Source organism: Nycticebus coucang, chromosome 8 (genome assembly GCF_027406575.1).
Source record: "Nycticebus coucang isolate mNycCou1 chromosome 8, mNycCou1.pri, whole genome shotgun sequence".
NCBI classification, from domain to species: Eukaryota; Metazoa; Chordata; class Mammalia; order Primates; family Lorisidae; genus Nycticebus; species Nycticebus coucang.
Genome location: NC_069787.1, coordinates 8,216,181 through 8,239,362, shown reverse-complemented (window position 1 = coordinate 8,239,362; position 23,182 = coordinate 8,216,181). Strand labels below are relative to the sequence as shown.

General features: G+C 43.8%; 1 protein-coding gene across 1 annotated transcript in view; it reads left to right on the top strand.

Annotated features, from left to right (window-relative positions):
• The first annotated feature begins 6,468 nt into the window (after positions 1–6,468).
• The window catches only part of ATG7 (autophagy related 7), a 273,640-nt gene continuing 256,926 nt past the window's right edge, over positions 6,469–23,182 (top strand). The window contains exon 1 of the mRNA XM_053600407.1: positions 6,469–6,565. The gene's annotated coding sequence lies outside the window, so the exon portion shown is untranslated. The remainder of the gene's footprint in view (positions 6,566–23,182) is intronic.

The window sequence follows — 23,182 nt, the reverse complement described above, 5'->3', positions numbered from 1 at the left end:
GAAGTTAGAGTAACTGATTTCCTTTTTCTTACTTATGTTGGTTTTTTGTTGTTTGGGGGGTTTGTTTTGTTGAGACTGATTCTTACTCTGTTGCCCGGGCTAAAGTGCCATGGTGTCAGCTCACAGCAACCTCAAACTCCTGTGTTCAAGTGACCCTTCTGCCTCAGCCTCTCAGTAGCTATAGGCGCCCATCATGATGCCCAGCTAAAATAGGCGCCCACCACAACATTCAGCTAGTTTTTCTACTTTTAGTAGCAATGGGGTCTTTCTCTTGCTTGGGCTGGTCTTGAACTCCTGACTGCAAAGGATCCTCCTACCTAGGCCTCCCAGAATGCTGGGATGACAGGGGTGAGCCACCGGGCCCGGCCTGATTTCCTTTTTCTGCATAGCAGCATCTTGAGGAATGTTCAATTTGTCTTTGTCCCCAGCTCCCTGCTGCTGCCAGGGAGAGTCAGGAGTGGGGTGAGGGTGGGACTGAAGACACGGAGAGAGAAGAAATAAAGGTGAAGCGATGGAGGGTGGCACAGAAGAAGAATAGGGGGCAGAAATAAGAGGAGAGGGGTGGGGGACAGAGCACCAGAGAGGAGGGACGAAGGGGAAGAGGTGGGGGCAGGGACAGGGAGAGGGAGGAGAGGGACGCGCTGAAGGCAAGGATGCTGAAGAGCAGACACGGGGAGAGATCAAAGGGCAGAGAGATAGAGACGCTGTGTGGAGACAAAGAGAGAAACTCAGGCAAGGGAAGGGAGACAGAGAAGCAGAGAAGGGGGGAAAGAAAGAATAAACTGGCCTCTTTGCCTACTTGGCCTGGCAACGGCAAATGTATCCTGCTTTGTAAACTTTCATACTCTGTAAGCCTATCTTTCCCTTTCTTCGTAAACTTGTTCTGAGGTGGGAGCAGTGGCTTACCCCTGTAATCCTAGCACTTTGAAAAGCTGAGGTGGGTGGATTTTTTGAGCTCAGGAGTTCCAGATGAGCTTGACCAAGAGTGAGACTCCATCTCTACTGAAAATAGAAAAACTAGCCGAGTGTTGTGGCCCGTGCCTGTAGTCCCAGTTACTGGGGAAACTGAGGCAAGAGGCTCTCTTAAGCCCACGAGTTTGAGGTTGCTGTCAGCTATGATGCTGCAACAATCTACCCAGGGCACAGAGTGAGACAGAGTCCCTCTCTCTCTCTCTCACACACACACACACACACACAAAAAAAAACCAAAAACCCTTTGTTTCGGCCAGGGTGCAGTGGCTCACACCTATAATCCTAGCACTCTGGGAGGCCAAGGCAAAAGGATCTCTTGAGCTTAGAAGTTCAAAACCATCTGAGTAAGACTGAGACCCCCATCTCTACTAAAAATAGGAAAATTAGCTGGGCTTCTTGGGGGGTATCTGTAGTCCTATCGACTTAGGAGGCTAAGCAGGAAGATCACTTGAACCCAGGAGTTTGAGGTTGTAGTGAGCTAGACTGACGTCATGGCATGCTAGCCTGGGCAACAGAGTAAGACTCTGTCTCTAAATAAATAAATAAACTAACTAACTAACTAACTTTGTTTCATGTTTGCCTTAAAAAAAAAAATCCAGGCACAGAGGATCACGCGTGTAATCCTAGCACTCTGGGAGGCCACAGCAGGTGGATTGCTGGAGCTCAGGAATTCAAGACCAGCCCATGCAAGAGCAAGACCCCATCTCTAAAAATAGCTGGGTATTGTGGCAGGCACCTGTAGTTCCAGCTATGTGGGAGGCTGAGGCAAGAGGATCACTTGAGCCCCGGAGTTTGAGGTTGCTATGAGCTATGACACCATAGCACTCTATCGAAGGCCACAAAGTGAGACTCTGTCTCAAAAAAAAAAAAAGTAGAATACGTTGAATGGCATATATTAATATGCTTAAGAAAAAAATCTACATTCAGTAATACATTCTTTATCATTAATGTATTCCCAAATTAAACATATTCAATAACAGAATAAGCCATTCTTAGCTTTTGATAAATAGAAAATTCCTTAAAATGCTTCTCTGAAGACAAAATGGAAACCAGTTAACTGCAGCACCTCATCAGTCTTTAAAAGCTTGTGAAGCCATTCCATTCAGTACAAACTGGTGTAAACCTCACACGTCAGTAATGTTTGCAAAGTGTTCATTCAGAAAATCTATGTGTCTGCAAACTGACTATTTGATGAATTGGCCATTTGGCTTCTTGTCTCACAGAAAAGTGAGGTTTCTCTTGGCAAGATGGGCACTGTATGCACTTCCAGGAGGTAGATTTATTAATCTTAACTTGGGGTGAAAAAAATGCTGGGGATTTTCTGGCGGTTAGGCACTCTGTGTGCTATACGAAAACAAAGCTGTTAAGATCTAATTTGCTGGTGTCTGTCATTCCACCATTTCTCGGGCTTTTTAAGCCACGGTTGGCATGGCGTATGGTTCTCTCTATTGGGAACATATACTCTCGTCAATTGAACTGCCAGGCAAGTGATAAAAGTGGATTAACCTGAATAACTGTGTCCCCAAATAAGTGTCACAGGGCCTCTTTGCCCTGCTATGTCTGAGAACATTCTCTTTCCTGGGCTCTAATTCCTGCATCTTTCTTAATGTTTCATGGTCTTGGAGCCCCAATCACCTGCCTACCCCATTCCAAACAGTTTTTTCTCTGAGCTTCACCCTAACTCGCTGCTAACAAGGAAGCTACATCCATGGCCTAAGCAACCATCAGCTATTTTGGATGCCCAGATATCATCTGTTAATTTAACAAATACTTTTAAATAGCATTTCTTAGGCCATTGGGGGATCATACTTGGCCCAAGAAAGACAAACATGATTTCAACCTAGGGGAGCTACTTCAGGATTACAAGTGATGGTTACTGGGGAGTCTTCATTTCCTTTGCGTTATTATAGCAGAATACCATGCAGACTGGGTAATTTATAATGAGGAAGCATGTATTGGCTCAGAATTCTGGATGCTGAGAAGTCCAATATCAAGGTGCTGACATCTGGTGAGGGCCTTCTTGCTGCATAACAGGGCAGAAGGTATAACACAGTGGAAGAAGAAAGAAAGGGTGAGAAAAAGAAAGAGGGACTAAGCTCTTCCCCATGATAAAGAACCCACTCCTCATAGCAACCCTGGCTTATTCAGGAGGGCAGAGCTCCTATGACCTGAACACTTCTTGAAGATCCCACCTCCCGATGAATTAAATTTCAACATGAGCTTTGGAAGAGACATTTAAACCATAGTGTGGGGGTTCTTTACAGAATCTAGTGATTCTTTGGATTATCTTGCCTTGGGAAGGGCTTGAGCCAGGTTAGCCACAGGATCCTCAACAGTAAGAATTCAGCTCGGTGCCCATAGCACAGTGGTTACAGTGCCAGCCACATACACTGAGGCTGGTGGGTTTGAACCTGGCCCGGGGCAGCTAAAGCAACAATGACAACTGCAACAACAAAAACAAACAAACAAACAAAAACAGTAAGAATTCAAGGAAATTCCCTTTGAAATATTGTCACTGACCTATGTAACTTTTCCTATTTCTAATCTCTATGAATATCAGTTCAAAAATCCAAAACTTAAGAGTAAAAAAACACGATTCCAATCAACACTGGAGGCATTGAGAGGTTGGAGTAGTGCAGGTGCTACAAACATGACTAGAGATCAACAGTTCCCAGAGAAGCTGCAATCACTGTGAACTGGGCAGAAACTCCAGTTGTGTTTATTAAAACATCTCAAGGTCCAGGAGGGAAGGCAAGCTCATAAACAAATGACTTCAATCCAGGCTCATATATGCTCAGTAGAGTAGAGCCCAGAGGTGAGTGGTATTAGACGTGCCTTTTATGGGAGGTGACATCCCTACCGTGTGTTTTTTAAATCGAATTTATAACACTCAATACATACAATAAAATGCACCCATTTTCAATGTGGAGTTTGATGAGTTAAACAAATGTGCACACCTGTGTCATCCGTTACCTCAACCAAGCCTCAGAACATTTGCATCAGCCCAGAAAGCTCCTTGTGCCCCTTTGCAGACAATGACCTCCTCTTTGCCTCAGGCACCAGTGATCTGATTTCTATCACTATAGATTAGTTTTGCTGATTTTAGAACTTTCTATTACTAGAATCACTTAATACATACCCCTTTATTCTATCAACATTTCAAGGGTTGTGAAGACTGAGAAAGGGTTACAATAAGCAAGGGAAGTGTGAGGGCATTCCAGGGATGGAGATAAAAATAGCAGAGTGTTCTTAGAAAACCAGAATCAGTTTACTGCAGTCTGAGAAGGCAGTGTCAGGAGAAGAGCCTGATACAATGGAAAGAATTGACAATGTTGAATTTCACCTGAGCCCTGTGCTCCTGGAAAACAGTGATGGTTGAGAAGCATTTTTGTGCTTCAGAAATTGTTTACTACAAAGAAACATCCATTCTCATGTAGCTTAACACATTGCTGACTGGTCACAAATTACCTGGAGCATGGATAGTTTCTACGTAAAATTGCTGGTCAACAATGTGTTAACATAGCAGCTGTTCCCTGATTCATTTCTCCCAGTCTCAGCTCCCAGTTGTCCCAAATCAGGCTATTTTATTCTTCCTCCTTGCCTCATCTCTCAGCTGCTTATAATATAGAATCATTTAGCACCTCTAACATCTTAAGACTCATGGATAAACTAGCTGGGTGTCATGGCGGGCACCTGTAGTCCCAGGTGCTACTCTGGAGGCTGAGGCAAGAGGATCACTTGAGCCCAAGAGTTTGAGGCCACATTCTATTGAGGGCGACAAAAGGACAGTCTATCAGAAAAAAAAAAAAAAGCTCAGTGTCCATAGCTCAGTGAGTAGGGCACCAGCCACATACACGGAGGCTGGCAGGTTTGAGCCTGGCCCTGGCCTGCTAAACAACAATGAAAACTCCAACCAAAAAATAGCAGGGTGTTGTGGCAGGCACCTAGTCCCAGATACTCGGGAGGCTGAGGCAAGAGAATCTCTTAAGAGTTGGAGGTTGCTGTGAGTGGTGACAGTACAGCACTCTACTGAGGGCAACATAGTAAGACTCTGTCTCAAAAAAAAAGAAAAAGACTCATGGATACCTCTCTTGTTTACCTGTGCCAACACAGTCCTTCTCAATTCCCATTCTTTGCCTCATAAATGATTAACTTCTGGTCTCCATTGACCAATTGGAAAAAACGTTTATTAAGAAAACTTTGGTTGAGCTTCTTTCCTTTCCCCAGGCTAGCCCATCTTCAACCTGAGCCAGCATAAAACCCCTACTGAGAATAGGCTGACCTCCAGACAGAAGGAGGTCTCTGATCTACTATGCAATCAAACCACCCTTCCGTTTCTCTTCCCCATATCCAGTTCTTCCTAGCCTTGTCTCCTCTTCCCTCTGACAGAAAAGCTCTTTTTGCTCAATCCTTGAGACACCTGAGGATATTTTGTCAGACTAAGACTTCCTATGGCACAGTCCCTCTTTTTTGCCATCTCCATTTCTCACAGTAATCCTTCATTTTTTTTCTTTTTCATTTTTTTCAGTTTCTGGCCGGGGCTGGGTTTGAACCCACCACCTACGGCATATGGGGCCAGCGCCCTACTCCTTTGAGCCACAGGCGCCACCCAATCCTTTTTTATTTATTTAGTAGAGACAGAATCTCGCTTTATGTAGTTGGGACTACAGGCGCTCGCCACAACGCCCGGCTATTTTTTTGTTGCAGTTAGGCCAGGGGCTGGGTTCGGACCTGCCACCCTCGGTATATGGGGCTGGCGCCCTACCCATTGAGCCACAGACCCCCACCCCCTTTCTAAGTCTGAATGTTTTCTCATTTGACAGAGTTAAACAGACTTTAATTACAATCCTGAGCCAAAAGTCCTTTAACTTTCAGCAAACCACTTAACTTTTCCTAGTTTCTGTTCTTTCTTAGGTAAATTGGGGATACCTTTCAGGTCCCTTGTGAGGATTAGAGAAGTGAAATCCTGAAAATGTGGATAACACAGACCCGTGGTAGTCATCCTTGTGTATAGGAGTCTATAGAGCTACATTATGGTCCATTTGAGACAGGCCTTACAGGTCAGATTGAGAAATTTATGTCCTCCGATGTATCATCAACTCTTGTCCAGTGCTTTGTGCATAGTATATGCTCAACAAAAAATTGAGAAGGAGCAATTTACCCCATTGACAGCGGGGAGCTATGAGAAAAGCGGCTGGTTTCCACAGGGCAGGAGGGTGGTTGTCGACTTTCTCCAGCCCTTTCCTATTAAAGTTCTCCAGTCTCGTCTCGTGTCTCTCCCACCTGTCTCCCGGACGGTTCCTGTACTATCTTTGATGCTGCCTCCCCTGGAAAATGGCAATGCTGATAATCCCTGTCATCCTCTGAATTCGTTTTAAAACGCTGTTTAAAACGTCCCACCTCCAGACGCCCCGCCTTCCCCAGGACTCCAGTTCCTCCCACTTCGCCCGGTGCTAGGGGCGCATTTTCCCGGGCTCGCGCCAGCTCGTCTGCGCATGCGTGCCGCGCGGGGGAGCAGGCGGGGGAGAGGCCGCGTTGCGTCATCGAGGCGCGCGCTGCAGACGGCGCTTTGGTTGCCGGAAGTTGAGCGGCGGTAAGTGAGCCGCGGATGGCGAGGTTCGCTGGGGTCTTTGCGGGGTCGGTTTTGGAGGCCTGGAGAAGAGGGGCGAGCTCTGCGCTGAAAGCGAGGGTCATAGCAGATCTCAAGGTCCTCCTCTGCCTACCTCCGTGCGGTCCTTCCTGTTCTAGACAGTCACTGACTCCTGCTGTCGCCGGTCTTTAGCCGTGTCCTCCCCGACTGGCTCAGTCCCGGTCTTCTGGCTGGGAAGCTCGTGCTCATTTCCTAAGCCAGCCCCACCTGTCCTCACGGTGGGGCGTGCTCAGAATCTCGTGTTGGAACACGGGAGATAGGACGTCTGGATTCTCATGCTGGCTTTGCCCGGGTTTGCTGAATGGCTGTGGCACGTTCCTGCCGGTTCTGAGTTTTTTTCCCCTGATCTGTACGATGGGAATGATACTCCATCGTTTGTTAAGTGAGGTTAAATTTAGCTTACTCAAAGGGCTTTTCAGAGTTAAGGTTCTCGATTCCTTGGTTTGGTCGAGGGCTTACAAACTAATACATGATAGGAATCAATCAGGCAGAGTAAATGTAGATGTAAGAAGGTTGGTCAGAAAGAGACGAACTTTTGTTTTACTCAGTTGACTTTAATAAGCACACTACTAACATGATAGTATGATGTTGGAGAAGTGAAACTAAAATTCCAGTATTTGTGTGTGTGTGCGCGCGCGCGCTTTCACAGTTTCCTGAATTTTAAACACTGGGAACCAATAAAATTTTTTAAAAACCTGGCAGATAATTCCATTTTTTTTAAAAACACAAGCAACTAATTCATTTTCTTTCTTTCTTTTTGAGACAGTCGCCTTCGGTAGAGTTCCGTGGCTCACAGCTCACAGCAACCTCAAACTCTTGGGCTCAAGCCATTCTCTTGCCTCAGCCGTCCAAGTAGCTGGGATTATAGTCGCCAGCCACAATGCCCAGTCATTTTTAGGGATGAGGTCTTGTTCTGGCTGGTCTCAAACACGTTAGCTCAGGCAGTCCACCTGCCTCAGCCTAACTAGTTCATTTTCTTTTAAACCCTGTTCAGCTGTAACCAGGCATATCTGTGACTGCCAGTTTGAGGCTTTTGGGTTCCAGGCCCCCTTATTGACTTCTTTGAGTTTGGTTTTTTGATTTTTTTTGAAACAGTGTCTCACTATGTTGCCCTCAGTGGAGTGCTGTCGTGTCACAGCTCACAGCAACCTCCAACTCTTGGACTTAAGCCATTCTCTTGCTTCAGGCGCCCACCACAGTGCCCCCCTATTTTTTGGTTGGTGTTGTTGTTTGGCAGGCCCAGGCTGGGTTTGAACCCGCCAGCTCTGGTGTATGTGGCTGGCGCCCTAGCTGCTGAGCTACAGGCTCTGAGCTTACTTGGAATTTTTCTATGACAGCCCTGCCCCCAGGCCAACTTTATTCAGGGACAGAAAGCTCTTTACTCCTTCAGACTCTTGGGATGACATATCCATTTAATTGCCCTGTATATTTTTTGAAAGTTGGTAATTTGTCTTTTTCCCACCTTTTCTTCTCTAGGTTAAGGATATTTATTTACTCATAGTAAGCTCCACAATGACAGAATTTTGTCTTTTTTGTTATATTTCCAATATATGGAACAATACCTAGCATATTATATATACCCAATAGTCATTGAACGTGTGAATAAAACAAATGTTTGCCTGTTATGTACTAGGCATTATTCTAAGCACTAGTGATGTAGCAGTAAAATAAGACGAAAAAGCATCGTGTTTCATGATGCCTATTTTTTGTTGGATAAACATGATACTTTTAAGGGTTAGTAGGTGTTTCAGATCCTGATAGGTGCTACAGAAATTGAGGGGTCCTCAAACTGCGGCCTGCGGGCCACATGTGGCGGTGTGATTGTATTTGTTCCCGTTTTGTTTTTTTACTTCAAAATAAGATGTGTGCAGTGTGCGTAGGAATTTGTTCGTAGTTTTTTTTTTTTTTTTTTTTTAAACTATAGTCCGGCCCTCCAACGGTCTGAGGGACAGTGAACTGGCTCCCTGTTTAAAAAGTTTGAGGACCGGGCGGCGCCTGTGGCTCAGTCAGTAAGGCGCCGGCCCCATATACCGAGGGTGGCAGGTTCAAACCCGGCCCCGGCCAAACTGCAACCAAAAAATAGCCGGGCGTTGTGGCGGGCGCCTGTAGTCCCAGCTACTTGGGAGGCTGAGGCAAGAGAATCGCTTAAGCCCAGGAGTTGGAGGTTGATGTGAGCTGTGTGAGGCCATGGCACTCTACCGAGGGCCATAAAGTGAGACTCTGTCTCTACAAAAAAAAAAAAAGTTTGAGGACCTCTGGTAGTAACCGTAACTGTAAGTGCTAGGCTGGACAATGATGACTTCTCAGAAGTGGTGTTTGAATTAACACCTGAGTGAAGAAAAAGCCAATCATGTGAAGGCTCATCTTGTCAAACACTTCCCCCATCCACCAACTCTGCACCAGTCTTGTTAAACTGCTTGCAGGTGTGTCATCTAGAGCCCTTTGCTGCGTCTGCCACCCTAGAATATCTCCTCTTTTTCCATTTTTCTTGGCCAAACTCCTCCCTGCCCTCATGTGAAACGATTTTGAAATCCTTTAAGGAACTGAGTGCTGGACTTTCCATTTTTCAGTCACAGAATCCCTCATCTGTTCCCAATCAGCTTATCATTATAGAAAATAAATATTTATTGAGCTTCTGCTGTGTCTGCACTGCAAGCTGGGAGAACAAAAGTAAGAGACACATCTCCTGTCTCAAGAGGTTTACCTTTTTAGACAGGGTCTTTCTCGTTAGCCTAAGCTAGAGTACAGCGGCATCATCAGAGCTCACTCCACCCTCAAACACCTGGGTTCACATGAACCTCCTGCCTCAGCCTTCTGAGCAGCTGGGACTACAGATGTGTGTCACAACACCTAGCACATTTTAATTTCTTTTGTTCTCAAACTCCTGGGGTCAAGCAATCCTCTCACCTCATCTTTACTTTTTATTTTTCCCAAGTCAAGGAGACAGACAACAATATGGTATGAAACTATGACAGCGATTTGGTAGAGGAGGATTTATAAGTCAGGCTGATGCACGGAGGTGCCATTTTATCCAGTACCTCAGCAATGCAGGATTAGCCAGATGAAGAGGGATAGGAGATGGGACAAAGTGCTGAGGGTGAGAATGCAGGGCCAGCCCATGGTTCACCGGAGTTGCAGTGTGGAGTTGGGAGGGCTTCAGGTGAATGGACAGGTAAGCAGGAACCACAGCATGAAGGGCCTTGTGGGCAATAGCATGTTAAAAGCCCATATACTTTGGGGTCTGAGATACCTGTAACCCCATATTAGTTTTACCACTAAACCAGTTTTGTAACTTTGGGCAAGTCATTTCCTTTCTAAGCTTCAGTTGCCTCATCTATAAAAATGGGAACTATAAGTTGAGTGAGGAGGTATGTTACTCAGTTGGCACTGGTAGATGAAACACACTTAATAAACAGTAGCAGTTCATAATGCCAGGCCGAGCAGCTTGGACTCTAAAATATGGGGGTGGAGAGCAGGACACTGAAGAATATTAAACAGGGGTGTGACATGCTCTTTTCTGTTTGAAATTACCCAGGCAGCAATGTGGTGATTACACTAGACAGAACCAGCACAGGACCCGTAAGGGGCACTGTGTTTTTGTCTTTTTGAGACAAGGTCTCACTGTCACCCCAGCTAGAGTGCAGTGGCATTATTATAGTTCACAGTAACCTCAAACTCCTGGGTTCAAGTGATCGATCCCACTGCCTTGGCCTTTCTGCCTTGGTCTTCCAAGTAGCTGGGACTACAGGTGCCACCACACACCTGGCTGATTTTTCAATTTTTTGTAGAGATGGGTTCTTGCCGTTGCTCATGCTAGTCTTGACCTCAGGCAATCCTTCCACTTCAGCCTTCCAAAGTGCTAGGATTACAGGCATGAGCTACTAAACCCAGGCCAGTTGGGGCACTGTCACAGTGATCCAGGTGACAGAATAAAGGCCTGGATGAAGACAGTGGCTGTGGACTTGGATGACAGAAAGGGGACAAGAACAAGAAGGATATTGGGGGTTGGAGGACGGAGGGGATGAATCCACTGTGTGGAAATAAACAGAGTTCTTTGACTAGAGTCTCTAGTTATCCCTGACCTCCAAGATTTTATCTGGAAGTCAGTTGGCCTTTATTCTCTACTTTTAACCATGGAAATAAAGTTCACTAATGCCTTCCTCCTGTCCTCTTCTTTTTCCAAGCAAATAAAGGCCTGCTTGTGTAATCAAGGGAGAATAAAGACTGTAATTGCTGCTTTGTTAATTGGTAGACAGTATGCATTTCCATGGTCTTATTTTTTTTTTTTTTTTTTGAGACAGTCTCACTTTGTCACCCTTGGTAGAGTGCTGTGATGTCACAGCTCACAGCAACCTCCAGCTCTTGGGCTTAGGCGATTCTCTTGCCTCAGCCTCCCAAGTAGCTGGGACTACAGGTGCCCACCACAATGCCCGGCTATTTTTTTGTTGCAGTTTGGATAAGGCCAGGTTCGAACCCACCACCCTTGGTATATGGGGCCAGCGCTCTACTCACTGAGCCACAGGCGCCGTCCCTGCACTTCCATGGTCTTGGCAGCCTGGGTAACAATCTATGCACTCTGCCTCAGACCAGCTTTAGAATGGTCACCTTTGGGATTTCCTCACACCTTTGGTAAAATGTCCCATTTTACCATTCTTTGAACTCGTTCCTATTTGTCAGTTTGAGTGTGTGGTGTGGAAAGGAGGTCTTTCCTCCAAGACCTTAACTATGCAAGGCAGCCTTACACTTTTCCTGCAGTAACCTAAGGCTCTGCCGCCTACGTTGCAGACACATCTCGCTTTCGCCAGCATCACCCTGTGTCACCAGCAGGCCGGCCTGGCCCTCAGTGCTGCTCAGTGCTCCCCACGTGTCCTCAGGCCACTCTCTTGCCCAGTTGCCTTTATATCTTCTTTCCGTTTCTCTCCTCAACCTCCTGCCTTGCCTTTTGCTTCACTAAGTTGCAGCCATGAATTAAGGCACCGCAACTTCCTCTTCTCTCTTTACAAACAGATCTCCAGCTGACCTGTCCCTTTGACTTTTATTCTAATTCTGTGACGGAAATGGTTTTAAGGCTGATTCTACTCTGTTTGAGATCCCATCTTCTCTGCCTTGAGGACCTGGTTCCATCATTTGTTCATTTTCTCTCCTGTTTCACCAGCTCTTCCCATTTAAATACCTTCATTCTCATTTTGGAAGACAGTGTCTTCCTACCAGCCTGTGCCGCCTCCCGTAATACTTCCTCTTCCCTGCCACGTTTCCTGTGCAGTTGTCACCTCCACTTCTTCAGGCCGCCTCCCCTGAGATCCTGCCCCTGTCCATCAGCTCCACTAGAACTGCTCTCCCCAAGTTACTGACGCTGCCAGAACTGAACACTTTCCTGCCTTCCCTGTTGACTTCTCTCCACATCTGGCGCTGCTGACCTTGCCTTTCACTTATGAAAGTCCTGCTTTGTGCTGTCTCTGGCCATTTTCCCTCTCTTTCCATCGTGGGTCCTTCTCCCGTCACCCCTTACCTGCCCACTTTCTCCAAGGCTCTGCCCTCTACTCTCTGTTCTCACCCACAGCTTCAGCAGTTGTGTACATGCTCACAACCCCTGCTCATAATCTCTCTGGATCTCTCTGAGTGTTACCCTCACACTCCTCTCCTCTCCCTCTTTATCCATTCTTTAATCTTGCCCATTCCCATCCTTTCATTTAGTCACCCAAAGCAGAACCCGGGGAGTCAGGCTTTTCCTTTTGTACCAGCCTTTCCCCTCCCTCCCAGCCCAAGCAGTCATGAGAGTTCTGTAGATTTGACTTCTTTGTTATCTCCTGACACATTTTCCTCCATATCCTCCTCACTTCCTTCCTGGATTCTTGCACAGCCTCTCAACTGATTGCTGTGTCTCTGCAGTCTGGCCCCCACTGGTGCTGGAGTGTACTTTCTAAAATAGGGATCTGTGCTAAAGTACAGATCCATAGCTTGTCACATGAGGCTCTTTATGATTTGGCTTTTGCTTGCTTTGATGGTGTGGTTCCCAGCCACTCTGCCACTTGTATTTTTCCTTCCTACCCTACAGAACTCCTTTGTGTTTTATTCAGACATACATACCATGCTGTTTCCTTCATTCAAGGATTATGTCATCGGTAAGTATTTATTGAGCACTTATGAGGTACTAGGACTGAGATGTAGAAAGACAATGATGAATGGGGGGATGAAAAATTGACACAGTCCCTTTCTCTTGGAATTTGTGTTCTATTAGGGAGGAATGACATTCAAAATATTTGTAAAATAACTTCATATGTCCTATGAAAGTGAGGTACATGGTGCTCTTAAAGGGTGTAATACAAGAGAATTGACCTCACTTGGGAAGGCTTCCCTCAGAAGTGATGGTTGAACTAGATGAGAAGGGAAGAAAGAAATCAGGTGGTAGGCATGTGGAGTGGATAAGAACATTCTATGCATGTGCAGAGGCCAAAGGATTTTTCTGGAATTGAAGATGTGGAGCTGAGGCAGCTGGAGTGCCCCCATCCCCCACCTGTAGCCTTCTTCCAAGGGTACTTGCTTGGGGCAGATGCTGCCATTTGTCCTTTTCCAGTCATCAAGGGGGCATTTGGAAGTGCCGTACTTTGTTTTGTGGACATTAATCAGAGGGCAATACTGCATTAGTGAGAGGGATCCAGGGATGCTAAAACATTACGCAATGTGCAGGGATTGCTGGAAACAAAAATAAAGATTGTCCCACCCATCAAGCCAGTGGGACCCCTTTTGAGAATCTTTTATTCTTAAAACCTTGGCTCTAGGATTTCTATGGGAAGCGTGTCTCATCAGTCTAATTTAGATGTTTCCTTTTTTTTTTTTTTTTTTGAGACAGTCTTACTGTGTTGCCCTAGGTAGAATGCTGTGACGTCACCCAACTCTTGGGCTTAAGCGATTCTCTTGCCTCAGCCTCCCAAGTAGCTGGGACTACAGACGCCCACCACAGCGCCCGGCTATTTTCTTACTGCAGTTGTCGTTGTGTTTAGCTGGTCTGAGCTGGGTTTGAACCCGCCAGCCTCAGTGCATGTCGCTGGTGCCATAACCAGCGCCATAACCACTGTGCTACGGGAGCCGAGCCAGATGTTTTTTGTCTCTCAGCCTGTAACATCCTGGAGAAACACTCAGCATCACTACGCTGTACTGTACTTGTTTTACCTCTGAATTCCTATACTGTCACTCCTTGTCTGTCTTGCCTTCAAAACTATTAGCCCTTTAAAGGGAGAGACCATAGCTTTTTTGCCACTGAACCCTGAAATATAGCATAGGGACTACTATAATAACTATGGAAACCCTAACGTCTTTGATACTTTTTTTTTTTTTTTTTGAGACAGAGTCTTACTCTGTTGCCCTGGGTAGAGTGCTGTGGTGTCATAGCTCACAGCGATCTCAAAGCCTTGGGCTGAAGCGATCCTCGCCTCAGCCTCCAAGTAGCTGGAACTACAGGCACCCACCATGACGCCTGGCTAGTTTTTCTGTTTTTGGTAGAGACAGAGTGCTGCTTTTGCTCAGGCCAGTCTCAACTCCTGAGCTCCAGTGATCCACTGCCCTTGGACTTCCAGAGTGCTAGGATTACAAGCATGTTTGATGATGTTAGCTTTGTTTTTTAGTACTTTCCATGGGCCAGATCCATGCTTCTTCTAATTGAACCCTGTCAGTAATTCTACACAGTAGGTGATATCCCCATCTAATAGACGAGGAAACGCTCTTGGCGAAGTTAAATGACTTGTCCAAGTTGTGTGGCTAGAAAGTAGCAGAGGTGAAATTTGAACTCAGATATGACTCATGAACGTAGGCCCCTCCCAGTCCTAGCAGACTGCCCCTAGTGTATCAGACTTCATTCTATAATTGTTGTCTTGAACTTAGATTTAAGGCCCTGTATTTACTTCTATGAAAAATTTAATCTTTTAACATAGGCCTGCCATTCCAAGTGGTCAGAATATCCTTTACGATTTTGAATTTTAGTCATTCGTTGTATTACCTGTTTCTTCCCATTTTATGATTTGCATAGAATTGATAAGCAACCCTTCTATATAGTTATCTAAGTCACTGGTAAAAACCTGTTTCTGTTGCTCCCGCTGTTAGCACCTAACACAGGATTCAGCACATGTGAAATCTTTAGTAAATGTGGCTGAATGTTTACTTGCATGGATAAATAATCAACTGGGCAGTCCCGGAGGCTGAGCTACCTTCCCTATTATCAGTTCATTCTAAAACCAGGATCTTTTGAATGAGATGATTTTATCAGTTCTTGATCCCTTTAGTTCTGCCTGTATCTTTATCTTATCTACCGGGATTTCTGGCACAGCCTCGTGAGAGACATTTCTGAGGTCTATATATCCTGTACCTGTGATTCTTTCCTGATCAAATTAGAAATACAGTTGCTATGTCATGACTTTTTCTTAGGGAAGTCATAGTGGCTTCTTAGGATTACTCAGGGCTACTTCATACAGTTGTGCAGTTGTGCCCTGCACGAGAAGCCACGTCAGAGGGTGTTGCATTTATATCATAGGTATCATGGGTGTATTTTTTGTAATGAATGGCAGACAAATGTCTTTTGCCAACTTAATCAGTATATTACAACACGTCTGTAACTAAAGGAAATGTCTTGAGGGAAGGGTGCCATTTTTCTATTATACAAAGGTCCAACGTTGACCAGAGTGGTGTACATGGTGCCTTTCCTGGGAACAGAATGTCAGGTCTGTAGAATCCACCCTTATTCTTGACTTGGAAAATCAAATACAGTAGAGCCTCCGTGGTTAACTACCTGCATTGACCACCTCCTTATGTTGATCTAATTTTCACAGACCAGACATGCACCCCATGGACTGTGGGTACAGGAGGCCTGCTTCCTTATGGTGCCCAGCTTGTCTCAGTCCCTTGGGCGGTCAGCTTACAGAGGTCTATGGCATTTTAAAGATCTGAAATCAGAGGTTTGCTTGGGTTCACATTTCTTAGGAGTCTTTAAAGATCACCAGAAGTGAAAACCACATAGATGCTGTTATTCAGAGGCTAGCCTTCATAATGCAGTCAGCTTGTAGGAAACCATCACAGATTGTAATTGTTGGTTAACGAAAGGGCTCCAGAGTGGTTCAGGTGAATCCAAATGGCTGTCCCTCGTGTATAGGCAATACTGTTGACTGGTGGAGGTAACAAAGGGACTCAAAAGTAGGCACACTGCCCTCCATTTTCTTGGCATTATTGGTTCCTCCCTTCTTTCCCATATTTTCTCATCTGTTACTATTCCTCCTTTGTAGGTTTGTCATACCCCGTAAGGCTGCTATTCAGGGCATCCATTACCAAAAACTGAGGCTGCAGGAGACCAGATAGTCTGTGAAGGTTAAGGGTATTGTAGCAGAAGGAAAACAAAAGAAAAATAGCTCCTGAAAGTAACCAAGGACAATGACAGTGACAGTTTGAAGACTCTGGAGGTGACTGCCTGGTTTACCTATGAAGAGCCGATGCTGTCAATTTTGTAGGGGTAGAGATGGCTCAGATGGAGGTGAGGGAGACAACTTGCCTATGGTAGCAAGTCCTCCTAGCTGCTAATGTGATCAGCTGTCATCATAGAAGTCACCTGACAGCAGTCACAAAAAAACCATTTTGTGTGATTTGGTGTCTTGTATAGATGTTAGCTTGGCTCAGAGGCATCTTGACTCTGATGCAATTTTTAATTTTATTTGTTTGTTTGAGACAGGGTCTTACTCATTTGCCCTGTGTAGAGTGCCGTGGCATCATCATAGCTCACAACAACCTCAAACTCTTGGCTCAAGTGATGCTTTTTGCCTCAGCCTCCCCAGTAGCCTTCCACAATGCCTGGCTAGTTTTTTCTATTTTTAGTAGAGACGGGGTCTCACTCTTGCTCAGACTGGTCTTAAACTTCTGAGTTCAAACAATCCAACCTCCTTGGCCTCCCAGAGTGCTAGGATTATAGGCATGAGCCATGGCACCCAGCAGTTTTTAAAAGGAAGTGAGGTTCTTGTACCCAGCTGATTCCCTGTAGGAATTCTGAGTTTTCATCTCCCAGTAAAGGCTACTCTTCTAAGTTTAAGACTTTTTTACTCTTCTTTTAGAAGAGAAGGCTTTTAAACTTCCTTCTATAGCAGCCCAGCAAATTGTTTCTGAAACTTATGAGGTTGCAAAAGCATCATCAGTCTATAAAATGTACACTGGGTCCATATGCCAGGGTGGCCCCCTCCCAGCTCCCAGCAATCTCCACTTCCTTTTTACACATCATCATCTAAGAACATATTCTGTCCGTCGTGGGACTTGGTCATGTGGTTTGGTGCTTATTTTAATGACTGCCAGAGCTCACAGCCCCACAGCTGGGAAAATGAGAATAGAAGCCTGCTCTGTGCTCCATTTTGGCCCAGAGAAGGTACTTTGAGGCCAAATTGTGGTTATTCTGGCACTTCTGCTAAGTGGGCTCAGAGGAATTGGACACAAGATGCTCCACTCCCTTAAGAACTTGTTTCTTAGGCCTTTTCCTTCCTGACCTATAAAAGGAGAACAATGGTTTGCTTTTAATTAAGGTCTGCTGTGATGCAGTGCACCTTTGAGGGAGGCGGAACTTAGGCATGTTTTAGGCAGAGAAAGTTTTCATTGGGGCCACAGGGAAGGGGAACCCCATTGGTCAGGTACTGTTGGCCAATGGGGGGACTTGACAAGAGAAACTACCAGCAGTTACCATTTACTGACTAAACTGTACACCAAGAGCCATAGCAAGTCCCTCACACACATCCTCGTTTGGCCCTCCCAACAACGTTCTGGAGTAGGTATAAGTATTCTTGTTTTGCACATAAGGAAATCAAGGTGCAGGGGAGGGAAGTAAGCCTGCCCAAGGCTTCTCTCTCAGCTAGTGGAGGTGGGGCCGGAATCCATAGTTGGGTTAATCTGACTGAAGACCAGATTCCTAACTGGGTGTCACATTACCTCTGCTTTTAGCATCCTTTCTCTGAACTAATAAAAAAACTCCTCTGCTCTCCTAAAGCAAACAAACACAAACCTAAAACATGGAAGAATCATAGTGAGAGAATTTTTAGTACTGCTAGGCTAGTCTGTTTATTTGCTGTCCTTCTACAGGTCCAGTTTCCCTAGATATAGGTTCTTTTGATTTTTTTGTTCCCTCTGTTGTTTATTTTCTATAATTTTACTTCATTTCTAAAATTCCTGCACTGGCTTGAGAGTTACTGTGTCCAATCCCATTAGACCCCTGTGGAGGGAGAATGGTCGGGCAGTCTCACTCCAGGAAGCACTTCCACTTCAATTAATTCTATAAGCAGCCAAGCCCAAATACTTCCCTCTGCAGCACCTTTAATAACAAATGCCAGGAAACTTTCTGGAAATTTCTCATTTAGGCTCTTTATTTTTTTATTATTTTTTTTTATTGTTAAAAAGGTGTGGGTCCAGTTTCAGTCTTTTACAGATCGCCAGCCAGTTCACCCAGCACCATTTGTTAAATAGGGAATCTTTTCCCCACTGAATGTTTTTAATTAGCTTGTAAAAGATCAAATAACAGTAAGTAGCTGGATTCATCTCTTGGTTCTCTATTCTGTTCCAGACATCTACTTCTCTGTTTTTGTGCCAATACCATGCTGTTTTGATTGCTATTGATTTATAGTACAGTCTCAGGTCTGGTAGCGTGGTTCCTCCTGCTTTGTTTTTATTGCTGAGTAATGTTTTGGCTATTCGAGGTTTTTTCTGATTCCATATAAAATGAAGTATTATTTTTTCAAGATCTTTAAAATATGACAATGGAGCTATAATAGGAATTGCATTAAAATTATATATTGCTTTGGGTAGTATAGACATTTTAATAATGTTGATTCTTCCCAGCTATGAGCATGGGTTGTTTTTCCATTTGTTAACATCTTCAGCTATTTCTTTTCTTGAAGTTTCATAGTTCTCTTTGTAGAGATCCTTCACGTCCTTTGTTAGGTATACTCCCAAATATTTCATCTTCTTTGGCATTACTGGGAAAGTAATAGAGTCCTTGATTGTTTTTTCGGCTTGGTTATTGTTGGTATATACAAAGGCTACAGATTTATGGGTGTTGATTTTGTAGCCTGAGACATTGCTGTATTCCTTGATCACTTCTAAAAGTTTTGTAGTATAATCCCTAGTGTTTTCCAGATATATGATCATATTATCTGCGAAGAGTGAAAGTTTGATCTCTTCTGACTCTATGTGGATACGCTTGACGCCTTTTCTTCCCTAATTGCAATGGCTAAAACTTCCATTACAACGTTAAAGAGCAATGGAGACAATGGGCAACCTTGCCTGGTTCCTGATCTAAGTGGAAATGATTTCAATTTAACTCCATTCAATACGATATTGGCTATGGGTTTGCTGTAGATGGCCTCTATTAGTTTAAGAAATGTCCCTTCTATACCAATTTTCTTAAGTGTTCTGATCATGAAGGATGCTGAATATTATCAAAAGCTTTTTCTGCATCAAGAGAGAATCGTATGGTCTTTATTTTTTAGTTTGTTTATGTGCTGAATTACATTTATAGATTTACGTATATTGAACCAGCCTTGAGACCCTGGGATAAATCCCACTAGGTCATACATCCCACTAGGTGTATAATTTTTTTGATGTGTTGTTGGATTCTGTTTGTTAGGATCTTACGGAGTATTTTTGCATCAATATTCATTAGTGATATTCGTCTATAATTTTCTTTTCTTGTTGGGTCTTTCCCTAGTTTGGGGATCAAGGTGATGTTTGCTTTGTAGAATGTGTTGGGTAATATTCCTTCTTTTTCTATATTTTGGAAGAGGTTTAGTAATATAGGTACTAGTTCTTCTTTAACGGTTTGGTACAATTTTGACGTAAAGCCATCTGGTCCTGGGCTTTTCTTTTTAGGGAGATTTTTGTATTGTTGATGCTATTTCAGAACTTGATATAGGCCTGTTCAACATTTCCACTTCATTCTGGCTAAGTCTTGGTAGGTGGCATACTTCCAGGTATTGGTCAATTTCTTTCAGATTTTCATATTTCTGAGAGTAGAGTTTCTTGTAGTATTTGTTAAGGAGTTTTTGAATTTCTGAGGGGTCTGTTGTTATTTCAACCTTACCATTTCTGATTGATGAAATTAGAGATTTTACTCTTTTTTTCCTGTTTAGGTTGGCCAAAGGTTTATCTATTTTATTGATCTTTTAAAAAAACCAACTTTTGGATTTAGTGATCTGTTGTATAATTCTTTTGTTTTCAATTTCATTTAATTCTGCTCTGATTTTGGTTATTTCTTCTGCTGGGTTTGGGGTTGGAATGTTCTTCCTTCTCCAGTTGCTTGAGATGTCCCATTAAGTTATTAACTTTCTCTCTTTCCGTTTTCTTGAGGAAGGCTTGCTTCCCTCTTAGGACTGCTTTTGCAGTATCCTAGAGGTTCTGATAATTTGTGTCTTCATTGTTGTTTTGTTCCACAAATTTGGTGATTTCCTTCTTAATCTCGTCTATAACCCATCTATCCTTCAGCATAAGGTTGTTTAGCTTCCATGTTTTTGTATGGGTATGCAGATTCCTGTTGTTATTGAGTTCAACTTTTATTCCATGATGGTCTGAGAAGATGCAAGGAATAATTTCTATTTTTTTAAATTTGCTGAGGTTAGATTTGTGGCCTAGGATGTGGTCGATTTTGGAGTATGTTCCATGGGCTGATGAGAAGAAAGTGTATTCAGTTTTGTTGGGATGAAATGTTCTGTAGATGTCTGTTAAGTCCAGATGTTGAATGGTTAAGTTTAAATCTAGAATTTCTTTTTTTTTTATTAAATCATAACTGTATACATTGATATGATCATGGGGCATCATACACTCGCTTCATAGACCATTTGACACATTTTTATCACAATGGTTAACATAGCCTTTCCGGCGTTATCTCAGTTACTGTGCCAAAACATTTACATTCTACATTTACCAAGTTTCGCAAATACCCCTGTAAGATGCACCACAGGTGTGATCCCACCGATCCCCCTCCCTCTACCCACCCCCCCCTCCCTTTCCCACTTCCCCCTATTGTTAGTTTGTAACTGGGTTATAGCTTTCATGTGAGAGCCCCAAATTAGTTTCATAGTAGGGCTGAGTACATTGGGTACTTTTTCTTCCATTCTTGAGATACTTTACTAAGAAGAATATGTTCCAGCTCCATCCATGTAAACATGAAAGAGGTAAAGTCTCCATCTTTCTTTAAGGCTGCATAGTATTCCATGGTGTACATATACCACAATTTATTAATCCATTTGTGGATCGATGGGCACTTGGGCTTTTTCCATGACTTAGCAATTATGAATTGGGCTGCAATAAACATTCTGGTACAAATATCTTTGTTATGTTGTGATTTTTGGTCTTCTGGGTATATGCTCAGCAGAGGGATTACAGGATTGAATGGCAGATCTATTTTTAGATCTCTGAGTGTTCTCCATATATCTTTCCAAAAGGAATGTATTAATTTGCATTCCCACCAGCAGTGCAGAAGTGTTCCCGTTTCTCCGCATCCACGCCAACATCTCTGGTCTTGAGATTTTGTGATATAGGCTAGTCTCAGTGGAGTTAGATGATATCTCAAAGTAGTTTTGTAAATCTAGAATTTCTTTGCTTAGCTTCTTTTTGGAGGATCTATCCAGCACTGCTAAAGGGGTGTTAAAATCTCCAACTGCTATGCAACTGGAGGAAATCAAGTTGCTCTTGTCTATTAGAGTTTCTCTTATAAATTGAGGTGTGTCCTGGTTGGGTGCATAAATGTTAATAATTGAAATCTCATCATATTGAGTATTACCTTTAACAAATATGAAGTGTCCATCCTTATCCTTCCTTATTTCGGTTGGTTTAAAGCCTATTGCATCTGCAAATAGGATTGCAATGCTTGCTTTTTTCTGCTTTCCATTTGCCTGGAGTATAGATGACTGTCCCTTCACCTTGAGTCTATATTTGTCTTTTAATGTAAGATGCGATTCTTGTATACAGCAGATATCTGGCTTGAGTTTTTGTATCTAGTCAGCCAACCTGTGCCTCTTTAGAGGACAATTTAAATCATTCACATTAATTGAGAATATTGATAGGCCTTTTGAGAGTCCAGTGGACATTTTTAATCCTTTTGCGACTGTGGAAGTTGGAATTTGATCAAAATTTTCTGGGTGGGTTTACTTTTGTGGTGGAGGATTACACTGGTCTTTATGGAGGATAGGTCTGAGAATATCCTGGAGAACTGGTTTGGTTATGGCAAATTTCTTCAACATGTGAATGTCATTAAAGTATTTAATTTCTCCATCATAAATGAAACTCAGTTTTGCTGGGTACAGGATCCTGGGTTGAAAGTTATTTTGTTTTAGGAGATTAAAAGTCGATGACCATTCTCTTCTAGCTTGAAAGGTTTCAGCAGAGAGATCTGCAGTTATTCTAATATTCTTCCCCTTGTAGGTAATGGTTTTCTTTTGTCTGGCTGCTTTCAGAATTTTCTCCTTCATATTAACTATAGTGAAATTGATTATGATGTGTCTGGGGGATGTCTTATTTGGGTTGAGTCGTGCTGGAGTTCTAAAACTGTCTGCTATCTGAATTTCAGAATCTCTTGGCACGTCTGGAAAGTTCTCCTTCATAATCTCATGGAGAAAAGACTCTGTGCCTATTGAAGCCACTTTGTCGCTTTCAGGGATCCCTATAAGACGAATGTTGGTTTTCTTCTAATTATCACAGAGCTCTCTGAGAGAGTGATCTATTTTTGCCCTCCATTTCTCTTCTTCTTTGTGAGTTTAGGAGCATTCGATAGCTTTGTCTTCAATGTCAGAAATCCTTTCTTCTGCTTGCTCCATTCTGTTACTGAGGGATTCTACTGTGTTTCTCAGATCTTTGAGGGCTGCAACTTCTTGTCTCAATGTGTCAAAATCTTTGGTCATTTGGTCTTTGAATTCGTTGAATTCTTGACATATCTTTTGGGTTACTGCTTGGAATTCTAATTCGATCTTATTTGCTATCCAGATTCTGAATTCTATTTCTGACATCTCAGCTATTTGTTTGTGCATGGGATCTTGTGCTGTGTCTGCCCCATTGATCCTTGGGGGAGTTGATCTACTGTGATTATTCATATTGCCAGAGTTTTTCTGTTGATTTTGCCTCATGATTGTTTTTCACCGCTGCCTCTGGCCGTCCTCAGAGTTGGGGAGGTGTCTCTCCAAGATTAGATCCCAGCAGGATCACTCTATTGTTACTGGATCTTTGTAGAGAATGACCCTGTGTAGTTCCTCTGGGGCTGCCCCAGCCAGGGAGTTCTGGCTGTGGAAGCAGCTCCGGAGTGTGACACACCCAGATCCAGCAATAGGGCAGGGGGTGGTACACACAGTTCTGGGAGTGCCTGGTGCCCAGTGACTTTGGCACAGAGAACCTAAGGCTCCAGCAGTCTCTGGCCAGGAGAATGGCTCTGCGCAGAGGCAGGGAGGGCTCCAGAGGGCACACGGCTACCAGAGTCCCTGGCCAGACGGGCCAGTGTGAAGACAGAGAGGATACAGGAGGGAGGATGCGGACTTGTGCGGCTCCCGCAGTTCCTGGTCAGGGCAT